Source organism: Mobula birostris, chromosome 6 (genome assembly GCF_030028105.1).
Source record: "Mobula birostris isolate sMobBir1 chromosome 6, sMobBir1.hap1, whole genome shotgun sequence".
Taxonomy (NCBI): domain Eukaryota; kingdom Metazoa; phylum Chordata; class Chondrichthyes; order Myliobatiformes; family Myliobatidae; genus Mobula; species Mobula birostris.
The window spans coordinates 140,449,927-140,468,756 of record NC_092375.1 but is presented as its reverse complement, the minus strand read 5'-3'; the positions used below and the strand labels follow the sequence as shown (position 1 = coordinate 140,468,756).

At 43.6% G+C, this 18,830-nt stretch overlaps 2 long non-coding RNA genes across 2 annotated transcripts in view; both read right to left on the bottom strand.

The window, feature by feature from the left end:
- The window catches only part of LOC140198587 (uncharacterized), a 97,967-nt gene that overhangs the window by 24,563 nt on the left and 54,574 nt on the right, over positions 1 to 18,830 (bottom strand). The window lies entirely within an intron of this gene.
- Positions 14,583 to 18,268, bottom strand: LOC140198586 (uncharacterized). The gene is made up of 3 exons (XR_011886206.1): positions 18,190 to 18,268; positions 17,269 to 17,335; positions 14,583 to 15,050 (listed from the first exon to the last, which is right to left on the bottom strand). It is a non-coding gene; the product is annotated as an uncharacterized lncRNA (long non-coding RNA).

Genomic DNA, 18,830 nt, shown 5'->3' with positions numbered 1-18,830 from the left:
CTCCTTTGTGCATTGCATCCTTTCATCCAAAGGTATAAACATGGGCCCAGAGAAAATGTTCACTGTCATTGAGTGGGCCCGAATGCACTCTCTCAAACGGCCACTGTGCTTCTAGGGCTTCTCCAACTTCTACAGCCATCTCATCAGGAACTACAGCCAAATCGTTGCTCCTCTCACCTCACCCGACAAGCCACCTACCTCACAGTTTACCTTGCCTGCTGCCACAAACCACGCTTTAAAGAAGCTTAAGAGATGATTACTTCTATTCTCTACCATCCGAACCTTCTACCTTTTGTGGTGGAGGTAGACAGCGGAGCCATCCTTTCCCAGCAAGGACGAGACAGGAAGACGCACTCTTGCATTTTTTGCTCTAACCAGTTCAACTCTACCCAGCACCGTTAAGGAGTAGGACACAGGAAGCTACTCTCCATCAAACGGGCCTTGAAGGAATGGAAATTCTAAGCCCTTCTTGATCTAGACTGATCACTAGAATATCATATCCATACAACAGACCCACCAACTCAACCCACGTCAGGCTCGCTGGGCCCTCTTCTTTGAGCAATTCAACTTCACCATGTCCTAGTGACACAGCTCCGAGAACACTAAGGCGACTGCCCTATCACGATAGTTAGATCCAGCTGAAATGGAGATCAACCATCAGCCCATCATCCCATCCTCCCAGATCCTCACCCTGGTCTTCGGGGACCTTGAGAACCAAATATGCCAGGCCCCACAGCACAAGCCTGGTCCTGCCAGCACTCCTGTCAACCACATATACGTCCTGGGGGCTATGCACTCTGAAGCACTCCAGTGGGCCCACTCCTCATCCCCTTCCAGCCATCTAGGTGAATAATGGACTCTGGATTTTCTGTGACACTGGTTCTGGTGGTCCAACATGATCAAAGATGTACAACAGTTCATTGCTGCCTACCCTCAATGTGCCAAGCCCATCTCCTCCAACCATTGGCCCTCTGGGCTCCTGTGGCTTCCATTGGTCCCTCAGTGCACATGGTCCCTCATTGCCATGGACTTCTTCCTGGATTTGCCACCTTCTGATGGGGCTGCAGTGAGCATAATAGTCATGGCCTAGTTCTCCAAGGTGGCCCACTTCATTGCTCTCCCCAAATCTACATTAGATGTTGAGATGGTAGACCTGGTTCTCCAATATGTAATTTGCCTCCATAGCTTCCCCTAGGACACTGAGTCGAAACGAGACCCACAATTCAGCTTCCGCTACTGCCAAGTTTCCTGCTCTCTCCTCCGCACCCCAGTGAGTTTATCCTTTGGGTATCATCTGCAGACCAATGAACAGTTGGAAAGAGCCAACTGGCAAGTAGAGAAGTTTCTGCAATGCTTCACCGTCTCTAACTCCTCCATGTGGAAGGATCTGCCGTGAGCTGAGCTGTCCGGCAATCTACACACCTCCTCCGCTGCAGGTATGTCACCCTTTGAAGTGCTTCTGCTACCAACCTGTTGTTTGTTCCCTGTAGAGGAGCTAGTGGTGGAAGTCCCACATACCAGGACCTTGGTTTGCCAATGCCCTCCAGAGGGTATGGAGGGCCATCTGAGCTGCCAGCCATGCCTACTGCTGCCAGGCTAATCACTGGAGTCCAGCTGGACTACGCCGGCCAGGGGACCATGTCTGGTTTTCCACCCAAGATCTACCCCTGTGCACCAACTCCCACAAACTCTCACCCCAGTTCATTGGTCCCGCTAAGATTACCTATTGCATCAATCCAGTCGTTTACCATTTCCAGACACCAACAGCCCTCAGGATCACACTTGAACTACCTCAAGCCTGTTGTCCATGGGCCACTCAACCTATCTGCACCTGCACCTCCAGAAATCTGGAAGGTGGAAGGTGGTCCAGTGTACACTATTCACCAGTTGATGGATTCACGTCATCGTGGACAAGCTCCCCAGTATTTTGTTGACTGGGAAGGGTACAGCCTAGAGGAGAGCTCTTGGGTGTTATCCAGTTACATCTTGGATCCATCACTCATCAAGCGGTTCCGCAGACCTATTCGGATCATCCTGGGCTAGTGGGAGATGGCTGTAAGAGGGTGTCCTTTCAGACCTACAGATGCAGGCTCCCATCTCATCCAGCTAATAGGAGTCACCTATCACTTGTTTCCAACTCATCACCTGCAGCCTATTTAAACCCAGCTGGCTTCCATTGTCCTTATTCACTCATTCAAACTAGCCAGCCTCAATCAGTTACTCCTAGTCTTCAGTTACCTTATTGCCTTGTCATGTTAGGTATCTGCTCTGCCTTGTTTTACAGCCCCTCATGGCTTGTTATTTTGCAGTTTGTTAGTAAATTATTACTCACCGCTAAGTTGCCCGCATTGCTCTGCATTTAGTTCAAGTTCCCTCTACATTTCCTGACAAGACGAGTCTGCAATTCCTTTGGCCATACCAGTCATTAGGAAAGAAAAGGTATGTCGCATCCGGAGTTTCTCCGGTTAGCGGACGATTTCCCTCCACGTCTCTCTGAGGGACGTAGTGGGGATTTGCATACGAGGCAAGTTACAGCAGTGGTTTGCCATTGCCTTCTGCTAGGTGAGCTTCCAAAGGGATCACCAGCTCGTAACCCAGCACGTGGAAAGCGTGCAGGGGAGCTGGCTGGCTGGATTCGAACTTGGGACCTTTCATCCCAAAGTCCAACGCTATGCCACTATGCCACCAGCTGGGTCCACACACCAGTCATTACCAAATCAATAAAAGGTTAGCCATCCTCAAAGCTGAAGAACTGCCTGAGAAGAAGTTGTTATCTTAAGAGAGAGAACAAACTTCTGTCTTCATTGGGCTATCAGTTTCTAGATGTAGCTTGTGTCAAAGGGCAGAAAGCAGGTAGCTATACATTTACACAGAACTAAACTCTGGAAGGAGTTTGTCTGAAATACGGAGGTATTGAATGACATATTCACTGAAATAGACCCATGAATTGCTGATGTCCAAACTGTGTCGAACAAGACATATGACATGAAAATTTTTAAACTGGAAAGAGCATTGGATCTCAATGGAATTGAACAATTTGGATGTTCAGTTGAAGTTGACTGAACACTAATAAAAAGGGAAAAATCCAGGTTACCAAAGACAAGGAATTGGACGCATTGTTTGTTAAGATCATTCTGTACAAGGTAACACCAGATGGCTCATAGAAATCATTAAAAAAGCTTTCTGCATCACACTTCCTGAATTCTGTGATATTTCCGGAACACGAGGAATTGTGTATGCTGAATTTGAAAGCAAAGCGTCTGCAGAAACAGCATTGAAATAGAAATGGGTCTCTGAGGTCAAGGGTCAACACATTGTTATTGATTTTTCTGGAAAGAAAAGTCCATTCAATCGAAAATGAGAACCAAGAGTCCAATACATTATTATTAAACACTGTCGCAGTCAGGTACAGACAATTATTTCTTTAATATTTATGGAAAGGTGTGAATAAAATTGATATGAAACTGCAGCTAACACAACGGAATAAAAATTGAGACACAAAAAGTTCTTTAGATGCTGGAAATCTTGAGCAACACACACCTTGAGGAACTCAGCAACTTAGGCATCACCAATGGAGAGGAATAAGGGCCAAGACCCTTCATGAGGACAAATCATTAGGAGTTGTCAACCTTCAGTCAGCTAAGTAGAACAAAGGAGCATCACAACGATTTTCAAATCAACAGGAAAAGGAGGATGGAAATCATTGGTTGAGGATAAAGAAATGGTGATGGACCCAAAGAGACAGGATCCCCTCCTCGTCAACTGAGTAATTTGTGCAGCTTTGTGATTGTGGAACTGAACCCTTTTAAAAGACCTGGGGCTCAGTGCAGTATGACTGTTTATTACAATAGTTCTCCATGATTGGTTTAACAGTTGCTGAGACCCAAAGCAGCCAATCAAGTGATTATTTACATAATGAGGTAGTACCTTTATTAGCCACAGTCCTCTTTGAACATCCTGTTCCAAATACCGTTTGTACTACAGCAGCTTGAAGATCCATAATTAATTAAAAATGTTGGTCCCTCAGATATAATCATTATGCGGAAGGCTGTGAGGAAAAGGGCTGGAAAACAAACACCGAGAATCAGTCACAGCTTTACTGAAAGTCTAAGCAGAATTGAGGAGCTAAGTGACAACATGCTGCTCTTTCCCTGCTGTTCTTAAAATGACTGCGTTAGTTGGAGGCCAGTTTACTGTCAGCTGAACATTACAAAGGAGGAAATGTTGGCAGAGGCCAACAAAGCTGCTGCAAATATTCCCTCGGTTTCCTTCTTCCCTACTAATCTCCCTCCTGGCACATACCCCTGCAAGTGACAAAAATGCTACACCTGCCCATTCACCTCCTCCCTTACCTCCTTTCGGGGCCCCAGACAGTTATTTCACGTGAGGCAGCACTTCACCTGTGAATCTGTTGTGGTCGTCTATTTTATCCGGTGCTTCCAATGCAGCTTGGTGAGATCTGATGTAAATTGGGGAACCACTTTATTGAACACCTCCACTCTATCCACCAAAAGCAGAATTTCCCAATATGCAACCATTTAAAATCCTATCCCTATTTCTGTTCCGATGTTTCGGTCCATGGCCTCCTCTTTTGCCGTGATGAGGTCACTCTCAGGGTGGAGGAGCCACGCCTCCTATTCCATCTAGATGCATGAGCATCGATTTCTCTTTCTGGTAATATTCTGCTTTTTCCCCTCCCCCCTTTCCTCTTCTATTCCTCACTCTCGCCTCTTACCTCATCTCCTCACCTGCCTATCACCTCCCCTTGGTGCCCCACTTACTTCCTTTTCTTCCAGGGTCCACTCTCCTCTTCAATCGGACTCCTTCTTCTCCAGCCCTTTACCTTTTCCATCTACCCATCTTCACCTATCACGTTGTAGCTAGTCCTCCTCCAGCACTACCTTTTTATTCTTGCAACTTCCCACTTCCTTTGTCCTGAAAAAGGTTTTTGAACCTTCAACCAAACATCAACATTATTCATTTCCATAGACGCCGCCTGACCTGCTCAGTTCCTCTAGTATTTTATGTGTTTCCCACAGTTCAGCCTAAAACAATAAATGTTTCTTTTCTCCACAGGTGTTGTGCCGGTCGTTTGTTTTCATTTCAGATTATCAGCATTTGTATATCTTCTGATTTTTCGTTTACTGCCAGAAATAATCTTCTTTTACTTTAATCGGTTGGTTCTCATTTATTCATTGCAGAATTGTAGAGAATATCAAATCAGGACACAAAGACGGAATACCCTTCCCTAACAACATGACAGAACTATCAATTTGACTTTCAAATATTTCTGCGGCCAAAAGAAAGCTCCCAATCCTTTCGGTTGGGTAAAGCCTCCTCAAAGTTGACTATTTGTCTCAAAATATTTTAACGATAATCTGGGCTGCTCAGTGAATAGGAACTGAATGCAGCTTGGAATGCCAGACAATAGAAATTTCCCTTATTGTGGATGGCATAATATGCTAATTGCATTCTCATGATAATTTGCTGGCAGAACTCATGTTTTTTTTAAATCAACCTCCAGCCTGTACCAAAATAAACTAATAAGGTCAAATGTCAATTAGTAAACAACAAGGCCAATTAGTAAACAACAGATGACATTCCTGGTGAACTTCTGAAACTTGGTGGAGAAGAGCTTCTGATACAGTGACAGATTCATCACTCATATGTGGAAAAAGAGGAAAATATGTCAGGGGACCATGGGGATGTCATCATTGTGACCACATTCAAGAAAAGAGACAAATCTGACTCTGGTAAACACAGAGGGTTCTCCCTGTTGGGAAAAACAATGCAAAGGTTATTCTGAACAGCCTCTAACTGGTCGAGTCAGGATGCGAGATCTGCCCAAATAGAGCATACAACTGTCCATTCACGCTAAATTTCAGCAGAAGCATCAAGCAAGATATGTGACCTTTCAGGATATTGCAAAGCCTTTAAATCTGTCAATTGATTTGGGAAATCTTTCTCAAATATGACTGCTCTTAGAAATTCATCTCCATTCTAAATTTGCTGTATGATAATATGCAAGCTGTAATCATAAAATAGGTACAATCCAAGTCCCAAAGGGGATCAGACAATGGATCACGTCATCTTATTCTTCCTGATGGAAGATCCCACTCCACCTCCAACAAGAGTGGAGCTAAATTATAGGCAAATGGGAAGCTCTCTACCACCTTCATTCCAGAGCAATGATCATTCTAATTTTTGTCATCAATATGCATTCCACAGATGATACTTGTTCTTCAGTTACATGGGGCATTGATGAGATGTCACCAAGATTGTTCCTCAGTGCTGGTCTCTTTATTTAGGGAAATGTGTTAACAGACTAGAAACAGTACAGAGAAGCTTTAGTAGACCAACATCTGGACTGGGTGGGTTGTCCTATAAGAAGGTTGACAGATTTGATTTTTATCTTGATGTAAAATACTAACAGCTCCTCTTTCCATCGGTGTTACTGTTGTATGGAGTGACTCAGGAGAGTCCAAGTGCAGGACACAGGCACGGAGGCAGATTTGGATATGACTTGAACTTGGAACTTGACTTGGACCTGGAACTTGACTTGGACTTGGACCCAGAGCCTGGAACTGGACTTGACTTGGACTCAGAGCCTGGACCTGGACTGACTCAAAGCCTTGACCTGGAACACAGAGACGACAACACCAAAAAAGACAGACGATTCATATCTTGGCTCGGAGGAGCAGCAAGTGGCCAGCAATCCTCAGCTAGACACGAAGAGACAAAATTCTCAACTCAGAGTAGCAGCAAACGGCCAGACCTGCTCAGCTGGGAATGAGATGACTAAACCAACCAACAACTGGCAATACGAACCTTGACACGGAATAGCTCATGAAGCAGCAAGTGGCCGGCAATCACTTAGCTGGAAATGAGGAAACAGAATCCCCAACTCGGAGTAGTGGCAAACAGCCAGACCTACTCAGCTGGAAACGAGATGACAGAAGCCAAACAATGACAGTCCATTTCTATCTAGACACGGAGAAGCTCATGAAGATGGTCCCTTATTCTTGCTGGCTCGGAAGATGGTCCCTTATTCTTGGCAGCTCAGAGTGGCGGCAATCAGCCAGCAGATCTCAGCCAAACATGAAAATGACAGAATTCGCATCTTAACTTGGAGTAGCAGCAAAACAGCCGGCAACTCAGCTGGACGTGAAAATGACCGAATTCACTAAACAGCCACAGGCACCGAAGCAACTTAGAGTCCACGATTCTTGGCTGCCCTGGGATGAGTATAGCCACACTGGCTATGGTGATGAACCAGCAGCGAGTTAATGTAAGCCAGAGTTTTATGCTGCCGGTTTGAATGAGGATCAGGTGCCCTAATCAAGGAGCCCAGTGGACAACGGGGAAAAGGAAATTAAAGGGAAATGAGTAATCAATGGACCAGACCATGACAGTTACCTAACCAACCCTGTTGAGTGTTTCCAACATTTTGTAACTAAAGCAGCAGTTGCTCTGTCTAATCATTATTGCGCAATTGCAATTTTATTACCAAACTCCCTGTGCAAATCCTATTATACAACACCTTTAGATGTGTTTCCATTCTCCCCCTCTCTTTCCCACCCCCACCCTCTTCCTTCACCCTCACCACAGCTCCTTGCTCCCCTTCTGCACCCATCACTCCTCAATCCCCTCCTGTACGAATCATCCCAGCTAAAATGCTTTTGTTTCCTTCCGTGACACTGCTCTGCCTTTGTGCTGAACAGTATCCCACTCACCCTCCTGCCCTGCTGCCACTTCCCAGACCACACTGTGCCCATTCTCCAAGCTGCATTGCTCCCTACGTACTGATGCATTGCTCCCACTCTCTCTACTGCATTGCTCCCTCCCTGCCTGCCTCAGTGCAGGTGACTGAAAACTCCATCTCTCCCTACTGAAGTGCATTTTCTCATGTTATTACACAACTCCTTCTGCAATGCACCTACTGGGGCATTGCTCCCTCGATGAAATAATTATCCTTTCCCCCTGCCGAACTATTCTGTCCCTCCCTGCTTATCCCTCTCTCCCAGCACCCTGCTCATTTATTAATTCTGTCACTGGAGGTATTAACCTCTGCATAATACCTTTATCCCCAGCACAAGCTTTCCAATAAGACCAGGAATGTCAGCATAACCTCTCCTCTATAAATCAGTCTGACTGCCCTGTTGAGATTGCCCTGCCACATTAACTTTTTCATAATGTTTCCAGATACTGTAAGTTTTTCAAACTTAAAATGGTGAATCTTATGAGGTGTCAATTTCAATTTCTCAACAATGTTTCCAAGGGGATATTATATCACATGCCTCTGAGCTATTCCTGTATAAATGTAATTCATCTCACAAAATCATTCTCCTGGTGTCAGAGACAGGTTTAATTCTACTTATGACTTCATTTCCTTCTACCTTGACTGTTCTGCTTCCTCTGTGCAATTACATAAGCAAGGTGGTGATGGGATTCAGGAGGCGACATCCAGTGCCCCAGCTTTAACCCCTGACTCTGCCTCTACAATCATTGATTAGCAACCTCAACCATCCAAAATTGGGCCTGTGGCCCCTGCCCTCTTTCCTGTAGTAAACATTTTCTCTCACCCCATTGAATCACTTGTCCTGCACACGGGTGTGCAGAGAAAATGCAGTCACTGGCTATTCCCCGCACTGTGACTCAGAAACAGGAAACATTTCTAAGTAGGATGAGGGGATAATGGGTCCTGATGAAGAGTCTTGGCCTGACACAACAACTGTTTATTCCTCTCCAAAGATGCTGCCTGACCTATTGAGATCCTCCAGGAATTTGTGTGTTACTCTGTATTTCCATCATCTGTAGAATCTCGTGTTAATGGGGGAGACAATGTTGACTTTTCCTTTCTTCACTCTGGACGGACAAAGTTTACTTGATCAGAGTCAAAACAGAGTTTATTTCTATATTCATAACTCGATGTATGCACAGGTGCAAATAAAAATTACATGCAGCAGCATCAGACAAATAAAATCAAATAGACAACATTCACAAGATAAACATAAATTATACACAATTCTTACAAGAAAGAACACAGGGAAAACAAAAATGTTCACTGTAATAGAAAATGGTCAAAGTGGACATAATGTTCCTGTACTGAAGTTATGATTCGTGTTGTGCAGATCGTTCAAGAGCTGAATGGTTGAAGGGACTTTCTTCAAACAGATTGTGTGGGACTTCAAGCTTCTGTGCCTCTTATCTTACGGTAGCTGTGAGAAGAATGCATGACCTGGATGGTGGGATCTTTGATGATGGAGCCTTAGGTCCCACACCATCAGGTTCAGGAACAGTTATTACTCTTCAACCATCAGGCTGCTGAATTAGTGCAAATAACTTCACTCACCTCAACACTGAACTGATTCCCCAACCTATGGAATCACTTTCAAGGACTCTACCACTGAGGTTCTCAGTTTTTTTATTTATTTATTTATTTGTTTGTGTGTTTGTTAATTTATTTATTGTTACTTGTTTTTTTTGTACTTGCACAGTTACCCAAAAGTACATGACATTTTATAATCTTAAGATAAAAGGTACAGCAGGTGATTCAATACAATTTCAATAGTTACAATGCCATCATTCACTTTAGTATTCTGGGTTGATAATACTTTCTTTGAATTACATGTCTACAGTGGGAGACACCTCTGAATCTTCAAACTCCTTTGTCTCGAAATAATTAATACAGATATTCTAAAACTTTTTGATGACAGAGAGTCAGACATTCAAAATTAATGTTGTCAGAGCTGCATCTGAATACACCAATATACAAAAAACTATTCATTGCCTCGACCTGTGACCATATTTGATATGCTAAGTGACAAAATCAGTCTGGTCTGCCAGCTGGAACTCAAGTCACAATGGGTAAATAACTTAGCCTGTGTTGCCTGGTTTGATGTATGCCAATTAACACGCCCCCATTGTCTCAAAGCCTAGCTGATGCATATGCAAACATCTCACAGTCACCATTTCGCAAACCATATCTCTTAGCCTGAGGGCCAACCTGCTTATTTGCAAAAGTGTGCTTTTAACTTTAATTGACTGCCTGCAATTTACAATCCACATAAAGAACTGAAGACTGATTCTTGTTTGAATTAGTATTCACATAACTCCAGAATGCTCCCCAACAGTCTTCTTTTGCACATTGGTTGCTTGGCAGTCATTGTTTGTGCATAATTTTTCATTGCTTTTAATTCTATCTCTTTGATCTTCTGTGAATGTCTACAATAAAATGGATCTCAGGGTAGTATATGATGATATATACATATTTCAATAATAAATTTACTTTGTATTTTTGACCTTGCCCTTCTTGAGGCTGCACCTCATACAGATGCTACTGATGATGAGGAAGGATGCCCTCTGTGGATGCTCATTTGTCAAAACTGGTAATGAAGTGACTCCCACTGGCCCTCAAACCCAGCCTCACTTGATGGTAGTGCAAAAAGGTATGGAGAGATACAGCGTGCAAGCAAGTCTTCGCACACAGACCACTAAACATGCATTTGCAATAACCCTACATTAATCCTATTTTTAATGATCATGTGGACAACAAAAGAGCTCTGAGGTGGTTTTTGATTAACAGCAGCCCAATAGATTTGTCCTAGTGTCTATAGAAAAGAGTGATAGACACTCAGGATAAAGAAGAATAATCAAAGAAAAGGATCAAAGGAGCAAAGGTTCAAAGGTTCATTCTATTTTCAAAGTATATATGCAGAATACAACACTGAGATTCACCTTCTCCAGATAGCCATGAAATACAGAAAAACCATGAAAGTCATTGAAAGACAAGACAAGACATCAACTTCCCTCCTGCATGAATAAGAAAAAGAAACAGAACTCGCAAACCCCAAACCCTCAACCACTCCTTCACACATAAGCTAACAGAGCAGTTGCTTGTGACCCTCTCCTGGAAGGGACTCCAGATAAAATTATTTTCATATTCCCTTCAAACTCATTGGGAGGATCAAAGTGTCATACCGAAAGTAAGCAGGCCATTCATCCCACCATGTGTATGTCAGCCAATAGGTACACATCCATATTAATGTCATCTTCCAGCAGTTGTCCAATACCTTTCCATGCCTCAGTGATTCAAGTGTCCTTCTTAAATGCTGTCAGTAACTCTTCTTCCACCACTCTGTAGACGCTCGCTTTCCCTTGGTTAAACAACAGAGGGGATTTAGAGGGGATTTGATCTCTTGATTAAATCCCCTCTAAACCTCTTATTCCATACCCTAAGCTCTCTTGTTTTATTCACTGCAGTGTAGGATACCTGCAGTCTATCCTATCTATACCTCTCATTATTTTATGTACCTCAAATATGTCCCCTCTTAACCTACTCTGTTTTCTGTTTCTGGTGGTGGTGGTGGGGGAATAACATAGCCTCTCTAATCTCTGATCATAACTAAAACAGTTCATCCCAGACAACATCCTGATATATCACGGCCACACCCTCTCCAGCACTATCACACCCTGGCCACTGTATGGTAAACAGAGCTACAGGTGGTACTCCAGCTGATGTCTGACCAAGGTTTCACTTCATAGTGTTAGTGATAACAAAACTGATTCTGATTTTATAATTTAGAGCATAATGTCCCTGCTCTTGTTTTCAGTGCCTCATCTAATAGTCATAGTCTTAGTCATAGTCATACTTTATTGATCCCGGGGGAAATTGGTATTCATTACAGTCGCACCATAAATAATAAATAGTAATAGAACCATAAATAGTTAAATAGTAATACGGAAATTATGCCAGTAAATTATGAAATAAGTCCAGGACCAGTCTATTGGCTCAGGGTGTCTGACCCTCCAAGGGAGGAGTTGTAAAGTTTGATGGCCACAGGCAGGAATGACTTCCTATGACGCTCTGTGCTAATGTGGCATTCTATATCTGTTCTTAACCACGTTATCCACCTGTGTTGCCACCTTTAAGGATCTTTGCACTTATACACCAAGGTCTCTCTGTTCCTTAATCTAAGACTATGATTCCTTTCGAGGAAGGGTGTTAATAGGCAATGAGGAATACCTGCAGCTCTCTTAGAGCGTCTGTCATCAGGGACTCCCACCATTCAGGACATGCTCTCTCTCACTCCTACCAGCAGGCAGGAAGTATGGGAGTTTTAGGTCCCACGTCACCAGGTTCAGGGATAGTTATTACCCTATTGTCATCAGGCTCCTGAATCAGAGTGGATAACTTCACTCACCAACTCTGAACTGATTCTACAACCACCAGAGCCACTTACAAGGACTCCACCACTCATGTTCTCTGTATTGTGCAAATTAAAAATGATATAACATTCTTTTTTTGCACTTAATCATTTGTCAGTCTTTATGTATAGTTTTTCATAAATTCTATTGTATTTCTTTACCTTCCTACAAATGGCTGCAAGAAAATTAATCTGAATACAATTAATCTCATCATAAATGTACTTTGATAGTAACTTTGACCTTGACCTTGGAAAGAGAGGAGCATCCTGAACAATTTTAACTTCATAACACTGCTGTATGTAAGTGGAAGGAGAGCTGTGCCAGTTATTTGAGGAGAACTCCCCAGTTTCACTGTGGACTGGGAACTGTTTACATACAGGCTCACTATAATGGAAGCAGTCCAGTATCCATAGCACGCCATTGATAGCTTTCTGCTGCTGACGTCACTTCTCTTCTCACTATCCAAGTCCTAACATACACTCAGTGACCACTTTATTAGGGACACCTGCTCATTAATGCACATATCTAATCAGCCAATCATATAGCAGAAAATCAATGCATAACAGTACGCAGACAAGATCAAGAGAATCAGTTGTTGTTCAGACCGAACATCAGAAAGGGAAAGAAATGCAACCTAAGTGACGTTGGCCATGAAATGATTGTTGGCGCCAGATGAGGTGGTTTGAGTATCTCAGAAACTGATTTCCTGGGATTTTCGTGCACAGCACTCTGCAGAGTTTATAGGGAATGGTGTGAAGAACAAAAAAACATCCATTGAGTTGCAGTTTTGTGGGCAAAATGCCTTGTCGATGAGAGAGCTCAGAGGAAAATGGCCCAACTCATTCAAGCTAAAAGGAAGGCATCAATAAATCAAATAACCACATGTTTCAACAGTGGTATGCAAAAGAGTACCCTCTGAATGCACAACATGTCAAACATTGAAGTGGGTGGGCTAAAGCAGCAGAGACCACACTTGGCTCCATTCCTGTACCTAATAAAGTGGCCTCTAGGTATATGTCTCAGTGCAATCAATGGTCGAATGCAACAAAGCATATATTCATTAGCAAACATGAGGGCAGTAATAAAAAGGGGGAAGTCACGCAGATCAACAGAAACTAAATTCAAGATTCAAGGCTCAAGATTGCTTATTGTCATTCCTCGGTACAAAAGTGTAAAGGAAAATGAAATGATTGCTACTCCAGATCCGATGCAGCATTAAAAAAACACACAATAAGCATAAAGAACATAATAAAAAACAAAACAAAATCAATAAATATAAATATAATAGCAATCCTATAAAACAATGTACAAGTTCCTGTTAGATACACTGATTGATTTTATGTACATCATGTGACCCTAGGTGATGTGAATGTCGTGGTGGTGGGGGGTGTTGAGTGAAATCAATCTCCCCATTTAATAAGTTAACATAAAATTCCTCAGTGTGATACATGACATCAGATCACTGCATGACAAACATGTTGAAGTGTTTTGTGAAGGGGAATTTTAATCACTGGACAAGTTCCAGGAGTGACTGAAACTCTCTGAATGGACAAAGACCACACAGACCCATAGGGATGGGTCCAATAAACTTGCAGTGCTACACAGACAAAATGCTGCAGGAACTCAGCAGGCCAGGCAGCATCCACAGAAAACAGCAGTCGATGTTTTAGGCTGAGGCCCTTCATCAGGACTGGAAAGAAAGGGAAGAGGTCGGAGTAAGAAGTGGAGGGAGGAGTGGGTGAAGTACAGGTGGTAGGTGATAGGTGAAACTAGGAGAGGGGGAGGGGGGTGAAGTAAATTGGAAGTTGATTGGTGAAAGAGATGAAGGACTAGAGGAGGGGGAATCTGAAAGGAAAAGAGAGCAGACCATGGAAGAAAGGGAAAGGGAAGGGAAGGGAGGTGATGGGCAGGTAAGGAGATAAAGGGAAACAGGAATGGGGGAATGCTGACAGAGGGAGGATCAGCAGATTTTCTTATGTTTGTGAAATTTTTATTGCTGCAGTGATCCACAAGAGATTGCCTGTGAGGGTTTTCTCAAGGACAGTTTAGCTGAGTAAACATGTCCCATGCATTCCTTTCATTTTCCCTGAGCTACAAGCTGTGCACCAGTGGGCGGACATAATTATGGGAGTCTCCAGAGTGACGCCTCGCCCTGACTGCTTCCTGCTGAGTGCACAAAACAAAGGTCCAGCCCCAAGTGTTATCTCCTCGTTATTAGATATTGCTTTTTACTCTCCATAATCAGGGACATGAATCACTTTCTCCTCATAAAGATTACCATTATTTACTTTATACTATAGATTATGAAGACACGTAGTCCTCTTTTATTGTCATTTAGTAATGCATGCATTAAGAAATGATACAATGTTTCCTCTGGTGTGATATCACAAAACACAGGACAGACCAAGACAGAAAAAACTGAAAAAACCACATAATTATAATATATAGTTACAACAGTGCAACAATACCATAACTTGATGAAGAAGTCCATGAGCACAGTAAAAAGTTCAAAGTCTCTCAAATGTCCCACATCTCACGCAGACGGGAGAAGGAAGAAAAACTCTCCCTGCCATGCCCGACCACAGTCCGACTCTGAGTCATCTGAAAACTTCGAGCTCTGATCAGCTCTCCGACACCGAGTACTGAGCGCCATCTCTGTCCGAACAATTCGACCTCAACTTCAGTCGCCAACGGCAGGCAAAGCCAGGGATTTTGAGGCCTACCCTCCGAAGGATTCCCGACCACACAGTAACAACAGCAGCGAACGAGCATTCCAGAAATTTCTCCAGATGTTCCTCTGATTTCACGTCCATTCTCCATCAAATCAGAATTGTCCACAGCCCCTATTTAACAGATACGATGTCATTTTTCACCGGAGGGCTGCGCACGCGCTGGCGCACTGCTGTCTCTCCTCCCACCTATAGTTTATACTTTATTGTCGCCAAACAATTGATACTAGAACGTACAATCATCATAGCGATATTTGATTCTGCGCTTTCCGCTCCCTGGATTACAAATCAATAGTAAATATTAAAAATTTAAATTTAAATTTAAAATTTAAATTTGTCACACGTACATCGTAATATCAAACGATACAGTGAAATGTGTCATTGCGGCAATGATCAACACAGTTCAAGAATGTGCTGGGGTCAGCTGGCAAGTGCCACCATGTTTCAGGTGCTAAGGTGGCACCCCCAAAACTTACTAGCCCTAACTCGTGCACCTTTGGAATGTGGGTGAAAACCAGAGCGCTCAGAGGAAACCCATTCAATCACAGGGAGAACATGCAGACTCCACAGTTATACCCAGAGACCAGGATAGAACTGGGGTCTCCAGATTTGTGAGGCAGCAGCTCTACCAGCTGTACCACTGTGCCAATAGTTCCTCACCATCTTAAAGTTAGTTGCATTGCTTTGAGAAGACCGTTTACCCTCTCAAGGGATATTAAGAGTGGACAATAAAAGTTGACATTGCAGCCACATCCATGTTCAGCATATGAATTTAAAATGTACATACAATCTTCCATAAATATATATTCCATTTATTATGATGCAGTGCCTAATGAGTTATACCATAGTTTTAAAATTATTGATGCTGTGCCTCAGTGAGGAGTAATACTGATTCCCTCACTGAAATTACACTGAAGCAAATTATGTATAATTCACGCTAAATCAAGTTTATGTTAACTTATTATAAACCTGCACACATGGGGCAAGGCAAAGTCATCTGCGTGCCCACTGTGCTCCAAGCGAGGAACCCTGGAGCACATCCTCAGTGGCTGTGCAAGGGCACTTGGTGAGGGACGGTACAGGTGGAGGCATGATCAGGTCCTGAAGACCATCGCTGAAGCCGTCAGCGCAGGAGTTGAGTGGGCGAAGCGGTCCCGACCCTCCAAGCAGACCATTGCCTTTGTCAGAGCTGGGGAGCAGCCAATACCTGCCAAAAGGACATCTGCAGGCATTCTGACCTCTGCAAGGGACTGGCAGCTGTCGGTGGACCTCGAAGGGCAGCTGAACTTCCCCAACCATATCGCAGCCACCACCCTGCGACCAGACTATGTCCTAGTGTCTGAGTCAACTAAGCAAGTGGTGCTGCTGGAGCTGACAGTCCCATAGGAAGATAGCTTGGAGGAGACCTTTGAAAGGAAACTCTCCAAGTACGCAGGACTGGTCAGCAACTGTCAGCAGGCTGGATGGAGAGCGAGGTGTCTCCCAGTGGAGGTTGGTTGTAGGGGATTCATAGCCCGTTCTTTAGTTAGAGCCTTCAGCATTTTGGGCATCAAGGGAGAGAGGAAGAGGAGAGCCATCCGCAGTAACACCGATGCGGCAGAGAGGGCCTCAAGGTGGCTGTGGCTCAAAAGAAGGGAGCCATGGAGTCATAAGTAGCTAGCCACCTGAACACAAGCTGGGGTCTGATCAGCCCCGGCTAGGTCACCTGGAGGAGGTTGTATGATGTTGAAAGACCCGAAACACCTGATGATTCCAGGAACATCACTGAAGATGTGTCCAGAAGCATCAATAGATGTATGTACACAACATGTTAGTCACGTTTACAATGTTCTGTATTGTTGTTGCTAAAAGCTAACTTTCGTGGCACTTATGCTCTGGGCATGCATGCCCATGACAATAAACTTGAACATCAGACTTGAATTATGCTGTCCTGTCCTCGAGCATATTTGCCGTGGACATTTTCACATCCTCTGTCAGCCAGCTGCCCAGTACAAATTCTTCCGGAAGCTTTGAGTAAAATTCGGCGTGTGGCTGGCCACAGATCTTGCAACATCAGCCTAATTGTCCATCGTGACTGCATAGGATTTTGTGAGTGAGTGAGTACATCTATATGCTTGTTTGTGCTTAGGTGTACTTGTGTTCACATATATGTGTATTCAAGTGTGTGTTTGTACCTGTGTGTGAATAGACACAAGTGCATAAAGTATGCATGCATTTTGTGGATATCCGTGCATGAATGTGGAAAGCAAACCCATCTGCCATTCATTCTGACCCACTCCTTTGTCTATATTAACCATAGCTGGCCCAGTTCGAACCCCTTCCCATGTCTTACCTGCCACCACGTACGATGGCTGCTGGATATATCCAGACGGTGCTTGGGAAGGACCAGATCATAAGACCTAAGAGCAGAATTAAGTGATTCGGCCCCTTGAGTCTGCTCCACCATTCCATCATGACTGATTTATTATCCCTCTCAACCCTATTCTCCTGCCTTCTTCCCTAATCTTTGACATCCCGACGAACCAAGAACCCATCAATATCTGCTTTAAATATACCCAATGACTTAGCCTCCACAGCCATCTATGTCAATAAATTCCAAAATTCCCTACCCTCTGGGTAAAGAATTCTTCCCCCCCACCCCCATCTCTGCTTTAAATAGATATCCCTCTATTCTAAGGCTGCATCCACTGGTCCCAGATTCCCTAACTATAGGAAATATTCTCTCCACATCACCTCTCTCTAGGCCTTTCAATATTCAAAAGGTTTCACTGAATTCCCTCCCTCTTCTTGGTAAATTCCAGCGAGTACTAGCACAGAGCCAACAAACACTTATCATACGTTAACACTGTCATTGACGGAATCTTTCTCGTGAACTTCTTCTAGACCATCTCAATGCTGGAACAGAAAATGTTTTCTTAGATAAGGGACCCAAAACCACTCACAATACTTGAAGTGTGGTCTAACCGATGCCTTATAAAGCCACAGCATTATATCCTTGTTTTTATACTCCAGTAACTTCGCAATGAATGCTAACATTGCATTTGCCTTCCTTGCCACTGACTCACCCTGTAAGTTAACTATAGGGAATCCTGCAAAAGGACTCCCAAGTCCCTTTCTAACTCTGAATTTAGAAAGTAGTTTATGTCTTTATTATTTCTACCAATGTCCATGACCATACACCTCCCTACACTATATTCCATCTGCCACTTCATTGCCCTTTCCCCCAAACTGCCTAAACTCTTCGGCAGACTACCTGCTTCCTTAACACCGCCTCCTCCGACACCTATCCTCATATCATCCGCAAACACGGCCACGAAGTCATCAATTCTGTCTTCCAAATCATTAACATATAACATGAAAGGAAATGACTTCAAACCCAACCCCTGCGTAACACCACTAAGGCACCAGCAGCCAACCAGACAAGACACACTTTATTCCCACCCTCTGTCTCATGCCAGTCAGCTAATTCTATCCATGCCAGTATCGTTCCTGAAACTCCATGGGCTCTTATCTTGCTAAGCAGCCTCATGTGTGGCACCTTGTCAAAGGCCTTCTGAAATTCCAAGTAAACAACACCCATTGACCACCTACCCTTCTTATTTCTTCAAAGAATTCCTACAGATTTGTCGGGCAAGATTTCCCCTTAAGAAAACCATACTGAGTATTGTCCATTTTGTCATGTGCCTCCAAGTACCCTGAAACCTCATCTTTAATAACGGACAAATTCCATCGACTGAATTCCATCAGGCTAACTGGCCTATCATTTCTTTACTTTTGTCTCCCTCCCTTCTTAAAGAGGGGAGCGATATTTGCAATTTTCCAGTCCACCAGAACCATTCCAGAATCTAATGATTCCAGAAAGATCATTACTAATGCTTTCACAATCTTCCCAAG